This window comes from Pinus tabuliformis, chromosome 8 (assembly GCF_031772625.1).
Source record: "Pinus tabuliformis cultivar Carrire ecotype Pingquan chromosome 8, CPIR1, whole genome shotgun sequence".
Taxonomy (NCBI): Eukaryota; Viridiplantae; Streptophyta; class Pinopsida; order Pinales; family Pinaceae; genus Pinus; species Pinus tabuliformis.
Genome location: NC_142294.1, coordinates 210,957,055 through 210,966,350, shown reverse-complemented (window position 1 = coordinate 210,966,350; position 9,296 = coordinate 210,957,055). Strand labels below are relative to the sequence as shown.

Sequence of the window (9,296 nt, the reverse complement as noted above, 5' to 3'; positions counted from 1 at the left end):
CCAGCAACTGCGCATACGATGATGCGTTCTCGTCATGTTGGCTCCAAAAATTTGTGAATTTCTTCCTGAATTGGGCTCAGGGTAATGCAGAGGCTTAGTGAAATTAACGGACGGCTCTGAGGAGGGACTGGCTGCAGAGGCCGAGTGGAAGACGTAATGGCAGGCCAGGCTCTGGGAGAAGTGAATTCCTGGGCCTAATTCAATACAACAGAGGAGATGGCAGTGCCTCCCGGTGGAAGTGCGAGAGCTGGGTGCAGCAGCAGCTTGAGGGCAGCGGCATTGCAGAGGCAGAGGATGATGGACAGGTGCAGTGGTAAGAGTATCGTCGGTATTCATTTTTGCGTGGAGCCAAGGTGGGTGGTTGTAGGCAGGTTGGAGATGGCGTCCCCTTAATTGCCATTTATGGTTGTTATTAATGTCATGTTTAGACCAGTGTGCCAAATTACGGAGGGCCATGTGGTTTAGCCACATGCCATTTCGTTCGGCCGCCACCGCATTATCCCTACTGAGCACCCGCATCCAGGGAAGGTTTTCATAAAATTAAGAAATATAATATTTTTATATATGAAGATGTGAGATTTATATAATATAAATAATATTATTAAGAACCAGCATAGATCCATCTTAACTAAGGATCCAAGTCATTAGATCAAGCAAAGTGACTAACAATAATAGAGGAAAGATAGTGCATGATTCTTTTAAGTTTTTAATTATTGTATTTTCTTTGACATGATTGATCCAAAATATGGGTTTAATATTTCACAACCAATTGAGCTTTTTTTTATTTAGATACTTTCTCAAACACAATACTATGGGATCAAATACAAGAGAGAGGAGGGGGGGTTAGGGGAGTAGACAGTGATAGAGTTGGAGGGTGGAGAGAAAGAAAGATAGAGAGATGGAGAGATAGAGAGGAAGGTGAGAGAGAGAGAGAGAAAGAGAGGAATGAAGAGATATAGGAGGGGAGAGAGAGGAGAGAGGGAGGTGAGAGAGAGAGAGAGAGAGAGAGAGAGAGAGATGAGGTGGGAGAGAGACACAAAGAAGGAAAGAGTGATGGAGTTGGAGGGGGAGAGAGTGGGAGCAAAGAAAAAAGACATATAGAGATAGGGGTGGAGAGAAAGAGGGAGTGACAAGGGAGAGACTGAGTGAGAGACTGAGGGAGAGAGGAGACGAGGGAATAGAGAGAAGAGAAGAGGAGAGAGATAGAGAAAGAAGGGGAAGAGAGAGAGAGAGAGGGATACACATAGATGGAAGGGAGAGAGAAAAGGAGAGAGGGAGGGAGACAGTGATAGAATTGGAGCGAAGAGAGAGGAAGAGAGTGATGGGGGGGATATAAAAGGAAGTTGGAGAGAAATGCAGAGAGAGAGGACTCCAAAGAGATGAGAGAGAGAGAGAGTAAGAAAGATGGATTTTGAGGGGGGGAGAGAGGGAGGAAAGAAGAAAGACATATAGGGAGAAAGGTGGAGAGAGGGGGAGTGAAAATGGAGATATGGAGAGAGAGTGAGGGAGAGAGGAGACCAGGAGGGAAGAGAGAGAGGGAAGAGAGAAATAGGGAGAGAAGGGGAAGAGAGAGAGGGAGAGGAAGAGGGAGGGAGAGAGAGAGAGAGAGAGGGAGAGAAGGGGAAGAAAGAGAGAGAGGGAGAGGAAGAGGGGGGGAGGGAGGGAGAGAGGGAGGGAGAGAGAGTGTGTATGTTTAGGGGTGAGATAGAGAGAGGGAATAAGAAAGAGACACATAGATACAAATATAGATATTATATAGTATTATATAACCAGCCTAGATCCATCTTAACCCCGAATCTATAAAGCACCAAGAGGAATCAAATATCTCTAGGTGCAAAGATTTCCTCAAGTTTTGCACTAAAAAAAGAGATTTTCACCTTGAGAGATTTGATCCCTCTCGGTGCTTGATAGATTTGGGGTTAAGATGGATCTAGGGTGGTCTATAATAAAATGCATGTGAACTGTTTGATTATATCCCTTGTTTCAGGTATGCAAAATCTTTATCAAAATCTTTAAATGGATCTTTTCCATCAACTTTGATATTGGGCAGTTGTGAAAAAAATCATTGTTTGTTGGTTGTTACAGTCTAGTAATTTACAAGTGTGGTATCCCTTTCTATCCTCAAAAAGCTATTGTGTATGGTTTTGGATGCTCATGCAAAAGGGAAATTCCAAAATATCTGATTTATGGTTCTGTACAAATTGAACAAAATAAAAGAAAGATAAATTTGTGTGAAAGTTCTATATCACTCATGGTTTGAGCAATAGTCCTATGGAGGCAGTCATGACAGATCATATTTCAATTTTCACCAAGAGCTCTCTCTGAAGGCAATTCTCTGAAGAGGAAACGGGTTTATTTAGTTCCTCCAAAAGGAAGAAAAGTCTTCTAATTGTTCAAGACTAAATGCATCTATTCATAAAACAATGGGACTTGTTGAAGGCTTTTTCCTGTCAACCTTTGTAGATAAATTTTGTGTTGAGAGCATGCTAATGATTGTTTCAGTTCTATGCTCCTCAAAACTCTAAATTTTTCCCACGCAATACCAAGCATATTTCCTAATGATGTCACATCAACAAATATTATAATATTTTGATTTTATAGAGTTTACCCCTTTAATTTTTCATGACATCTCCATCATTTCATGTCGTTGGGGTGTCACCTCTCATTGAGCATGGTGAAGAGCAATATTCCAGTTAGTTTGAACAATAGGAGAAGCAAAATGGTCACCTTGAGCATGGAAATTTCCACTACAAAAGAAATTTACAAGCCCATGTGAAAATAAACCTGGTATATATCTCCAAAATACTACATTTGTTAGTCATGGGTTAGTGTTCAAGTTTTATGTAGGTTTTTTTGCACCACCCATAAGATATTTGTGTTTGCAATTTCATTCTTATGCCTGAACGAGTATAATAAAGATATGTATCTCCCCAATTATTTTATATTTGTGTGATTAGGCAATAAATGTTATAGGCCCAATCTGTAATTGATTCATGTCATGCTTTTGGATAGAACTAATCATCGCTCCTCCTACAACCATCTTCGTTGTTTTCCTAACAAACAACGACAATGTATGCAAGCAATAGGAAAATTTCATTGTTGTAGGATGTTTAACCAGTACAATCTAACACTAAAATTAAAGTAATACGAAGCAATTTTCTGAAAACAACAACCTAGTTCATACAATCTATTATAAATATGTAATCATGTCAAAAAAAAAATAGTATTTGCAATTTGCAAGTTCACCTCTAGAAAGGTGTAGCTTGCATTGAAAGATATGCAACATTAAAATGTGGTGTCATTCCATCCAAAATATGACCTCTGTCAATAACAACAGATGAATCCAGTAAACATTTTCCTCCATAATAGAGGCCATTCTACAAACTTTCAGACAAATAGGAAAAATGCCAATCCCATTTCCCTAAAAAATTGTTTTGCCCAAAACCCTAAAAGACTTCAAACTCCAAAAGGAAGAACGTGATGTGCTCAGGTGTGGTGTGCCAATAATCAAGTAGTCCTATGATTGTTTGCCTATGCTTTCCTAGAAGAAAAAGGTTGGCATTACTGGTGTTAACCATGTAAGAACTGAACAATTTATGTGAATGGATGAACATGTCCCCAATCTCGTGCCAACACAAAAAGTGCAAAACAAATTTAGAATATCCACATCGTAGAGGCAAATAGTAGTTCAATTGGGAAGCCATTTGCACAAAAATAGAACAAAAGGAGGAATTGAGAAACAACCTTGACATAAAGTGAAAAAAAAATTCAAAATATCAACATTGCAAAGGCAGATGATGGTTCAATTGGAAAGCCATTTGCACAACAACAACAAAAAAATGAGGAACTGAAAACCAACCTTGACATCGTAGAACTTGATGTAGAAGCGTGACTTGGGTACTAAGAGTGTTGTAACTTATAAATCATTGTTGTATTGTTTTATTGTATGTATCAGTTTTGGGTTGGAGTGTATCAAATAATAAATAAATAATTAAAACGAGAAAAAGGAAAAAGCAATTTTATCTAGACTTGGTTCCTATTTTGACACAAATTCAACATGCTCTAGATATTCAACTTTCACTTGATACGGAAGAGACATGTTATGGTTCAATGTGGTTGTTCTATGGGGACAACCTCAATTAGCTGAAATTTTCAGAGAATACACTATAGAAGTAACTTTTGGAGAGTTGAGTGAAGATTACCTCGTTGTTGTGTGCAGGAGAAGAGTCCTCTGGATGGGATGGAGGATTGTGGTGTTGTTCATTATTCTTCTACTAATGAAGTATAAAACCAAGAGGAACAATACAGGATAATATATGGAAATGTTTGATCAAGGAACTTGCATGAGGATATTGATGATGGTTCCCTATCTACATCTCAGGGAACGAGATGAAGCATAATGAGGAGGATCCCATCTATTACATAAGTGTTTCGTTAGAGAAGAAAATTTGATTTGCATTTGTAATTTCCATGTCGTCCAAATTCCTCATGAACTACATTAGGGAGAATAACACCCCTCTCGACTACCCAAGTACCCAAAGTCATGTATAAAGACCTTGGTGCACAACCTGGCGTACATAGATAACCAATGAACACAACACCAATTCCATTAAAAATTGCATTTTATTGGGTTCGTTCAAGATTTAATCGAGATGGATTAGGTGCACATAGGGAAGGAATTTTGGGTCGTGGAACATAACATGTGCAAAACAATGGATCACTAGACAAGGATAGTTGAGCAGATTCCATGTGTTCTCACACACAAGCCACCTATCTATGATATAAATGCTCTCGACTTATATATCCCCTTTATGGCACTTGGAACTTATTTAGTCATATGTGGTCTCGTGATAGGTCTACTTGGGAATTTCATTCCCAAGGCATTGAGTATTCAATTCTCAAAGGGTCTCCTTGGTTGGTTGGATTATTCATTATTGTTATGTTTGTCATTATATGCACTTGGTGGTGGAGAAGCTCCAATTTTAGAGCTTGTTGCATATGGGGGCTATGCTTTTGTGGGCATAGCTCTTCATGTTTTGCCACTGATAGTTTGGAGTTTTTCATACTATGTTTTGATGCGTTAGATATGCCTGTGCATGGTAATTTTCTTGGTTGAGACCATAAAGAGAATCATATTTGTTGAGGTTAGGATTTATGACAGAGACTCAAGCAGGAATCACTACCTTCTGCTTTTCATGGCAGTTACTCAATTTCCATTGTTCTTGTGGCTTGGATACATTATTTCCTAATTCATTTTTTGTTTGCTTATGTACATTTAGTATATTGTATCACTCAACCTAGAGCTTTTGAAAACATATGGTATATCAAAAGTACGTGAAAAAATTAGTTATGACTATGAAAGTTGAACAGTGAAGTTGAAGAATAGGAATGGGACATTCCCTAGTAAGAATGTTCTTGAAACTATTGAAACCCTAGTAGGATGTAATATTCCCTTTTCTTGATATGGTCAAAATTGACTGAATTTACCCATGGTATTTTCCTTCATTTTTCGAGGGGAAAATAATAAAATAAGGTTTCTAGAGAATACATCAAGATTATAAAATAGGGTCGTAGCTAGGCATTTAGATTATTGTGAGTTACCTAATCTATTTTGTCTTTGTTAAGAACTTGGCAAGGCCAGTTCTAGTTTGATCCTAGGGATGAAAACCTCGTGGGTGTAATTTGTCTAGTGGATCCATCCAAGGTCCATGATTGTGCTTTAGTGTCTTTATTTTATCTTTAATCTATGGTTGGGTGGTGCATGGAAGTCCCTGACTTGGTTGGCTTTTCCATATGTTAATATAAGTTATTTTCCCTATTGTGATTTATGAGCACAAGTAATTGTTATTATCAGGATTTTACGGTTGGTTTATTATGGTTATGTGCTTGTTACATGCATGATTCTATGATATGTTCTAGCTATGGCCCCTTTTCATGATTCTATAATGTATTGAATGGTTGATGAATGCATGGGCTAGCAAGTGTTATTGCAACTATCTTGAGAGGGCATTAGATATTCTTGGTGATTCACATATGAAATTCATAAGTTTATGATCAAATATGCATTCATGTCCTGTAGCTTATATGTTTATCATGTGTTTGACAAGATGTCTATCCTAGATTAGGCATGGCTAGGTACAGTTCTTATTCAATAAATGAATGGATAGCATTGTTAGAATCTTGTTTATGTTTCTATAAAGTTACAAGTAGTTTTAGGTAATTGTCTGGAGGTTATCTTGGAAAAGTGGCTCTGATCTCGGAACTGCTGGCACAAAACTAGAGTGTTTGGGTCATAATTGCATGGAAGTAGGCTTATGAGTGCAATTATAACCTCATAACCACATGCTTGAGGTGTTACGGGTGAGGTTATGGAGATAGGTTAGTGAAAAAGGGTTTCATCTCAGCGATTGGTCACCTAGGGTGGTTACCTAGCTCCTAAGTGGTTTGTAGTTGGTGGGCTCCAGTATTGTAGCAACAATGCTGCAACTCTTGAGACTCCCTTCTTTAATTTTATCAACCCGGTAGTTCGTAACAAACTTGGAAGCGACGGTGTTGTATGCACAAGTACTAGCTCTTGCCGCAGCTGTCACTTGGTCAGCTGGCACAAGTCCGCTAGGAGCTTAAGCCAACTTCTATGAGCTCTTAGAAGAAGCTTTTTAATTGATGGATGAAAGCTAACTAAAAGGAAGCTAATCTACTTGCGGAAAGAAACTGAAAGCCAAACAGAAACGCAAACCCTAGCAAACCCTAATTCTACCAGCTAGTCCCACTGATGCAAAGATGAGAATGAAAACTACTAAACGAGATGTCGTTACTTCTATGAAGGTAAAATACATGTGTCTAGACTACCTCTACCTGAAGAAAACATCTTTTTGTATTTTTGAATCAGTTATTAGAATTATCGTGCATGTGCTTTTAACTAGCTTTTTACTGTGCAGAGGTGGATCAAGGAGGAGAAATGCTTGGAAAAGGTTGGGAAGGTACAGAGAGGGCCTAAGGGGTCCCTAGCACCCTTCCAGAGAGTTTCACAGAGTTTGGCTATCAAGAAACCTCATTCGTGAGCTTCTACAGGAAGTCTGCAGGGGTTCTACAGGATGTTCTGGGATTTCTACAGGATGTTCTGTAATTTTTCTACAGGATGTTTAGAAATGGAATTTTGGAGCATGGATGGAGGGAAAAAGGTGGAGGAATGAGTATGGAGGTGAAATAGGGGTGTAGGGGAGTTCAAGACTTAGAGGATGGAGTTGAGGAGTGGTGCAGATGGTGAGATTTGTTCAAGGAGGGATGAAACGATGTTGCACAAGAAGATGAGAATCATGGCAAAGTAAGCGAATGAGGCAAATGTAAGGTAAGGGTTCTGAGTGAAGGATGAAACAGGTAGGTTGGATGGAGTATGTGCAGGTAAGGATGGGTAATAGGTACTCTGCAAGTGGTTTTTCAAACTGAACAAACAAACACTTATAAAACCTATGACCTAGTTACTTTACTCTATTCTGACCTAAGTAACAACAAAAGGAAATGAACAACAGTTTATTTGAAATGAAATGCGTGAACTAACTCATGGCACTAAGAAATCATCAACTGAAGCATTTAAACACTACTAATATCAGCATCTACAAAAGAGGATTACAACACTAAGAATTGCATGGCAAAGCAAAACAACGTTTTTGTTGGCAGCAAAGTCACATTGGTCCCAGCTCATGATTCCACTGAGGGGGAGGTGAGATCCAAGGTGTTTGGTAGCCTTTTTCTGAAGATCTTCCCTATGATTAACCTATCAAGCAAATCTGAACATGAAAAAACTTTTTAATCATCAAAAGCAACCTAACAACAACACAACATTTAAATCTAAATAGCAGATTTTATTCTAAGAATGCAGCAAAAACACATAAATATAAACAAAGGAGGTACTGGGCACTTGAGATGGGCCCAACCCCAAGAGCTACAGCCTCCTAAGAGAGATTTAGAGCTGGTGCAAAGCTGGATTCATCTTTATTGAGCAAGAAAAGAAGAGTTACATCAAAACTGTCCACAAGGAGAACTTGAAAATGAGTTGAAAGCAAAGCTAATCTATTGCCTCAAAATCGAAATACAAACTAGCTAACTTTTGCCTACAAAATGACTAACCATTGGCTAACTACCAGCTAACCAAAATGAGGCCCTAAGCCTTCTTATTTATACAAATTGAGGACCCCAACAGTCCTCCTAAACTTTAGGGGCTCGGCTGCCCAAAACTTGTAGTTAACAGCAGTCCTACTTGACTTGCTTGGCTGCCCTTGTGCTAATTGATTTGGTGGCCCTTGAACTCCGAGCTGATGGTGGAGAATTCGAGGTAAGGGCCCATAAATGAAGGGAACACCTTCCTAAAAATACTCTCCACGAATTTGGCTGCCAAGTGCTCATTTCAACCATTGACTTTGTCTCCAAATTCACCAAAAAGGTTACACAAAGCACACATTAGACTTGTTGGCATAATGACTAACCCAATTCACTCTATTAGCATAAATATAATAAAAAACATGCAATGAACTAATGAGAATGGTGGATTAAGTCGAATTAGGAGGTTGAATGAGCCCAAATAATTATCCATTTTTGGGGCTCATCAGTAGTCCCTGAGGGATGACAAGAAGTTTTCAGTTTGTAGGCCCCACTTCCATCGCTAGAACTTGGAGGTCGGGTCATGTCATAGTAGTACTTAGCCCATGTTTACCCTAGGTAGCTTGTAAAAGCAAGTAAATGTAGGAGGAGATGGTTACAAATTGGTATCAGAGCTTTCAACTTCAAACACTTTGACTAGATGGGTTAGATGTGATTGTTATGCATGCATGTAAGTCATATGTGTGTCTACTATGCATGCATTGCAGTGGCTATAGTTGTCATGTATATAGTCAGTGTTACAGTTTTCATTATCATGCATGATGTGAGATGTTGATAGGTTGATGTCATTATGTGTATATAAATGTATATCATGCTAATATTGACTAATTTGTGCAGAAGAGATAGCCTACCCTGGACTTCGTTAAGGTATGCTTGATAATGTTTCTTTTTGGTTTATCTAACATGACATCCTTGCAGGAAGAAGAAGACCAGAGATGATGAACATAATGGTGGATTATAATTCACGTGACTCTCCTTACAGATCAGTTGAACAACAAGGATATGAGTATTCTCCTAATATAGCATATACATTGAGAAGTTTGAAGGCATAAATCAAAAGTTGCAAGGCAAATAATAACAGGTTGATTGAGACACATGAAATGATTACCGAAGCTCAAGAAAAGCAAGTTGAGGTTAAT

General features: G+C 38.6%; 1 pseudogene; it reads left to right on the top strand.

Annotated features, from left to right (window-relative positions):
• The first annotated feature begins 216 nt into the window (after positions 1-216).
• On the top strand, positions 217-5,249 carry LOC149234877 (uncharacterized; annotated as a pseudogene).
• Positions 5,250-9,296: the final 4,047 nt, after the last annotated feature.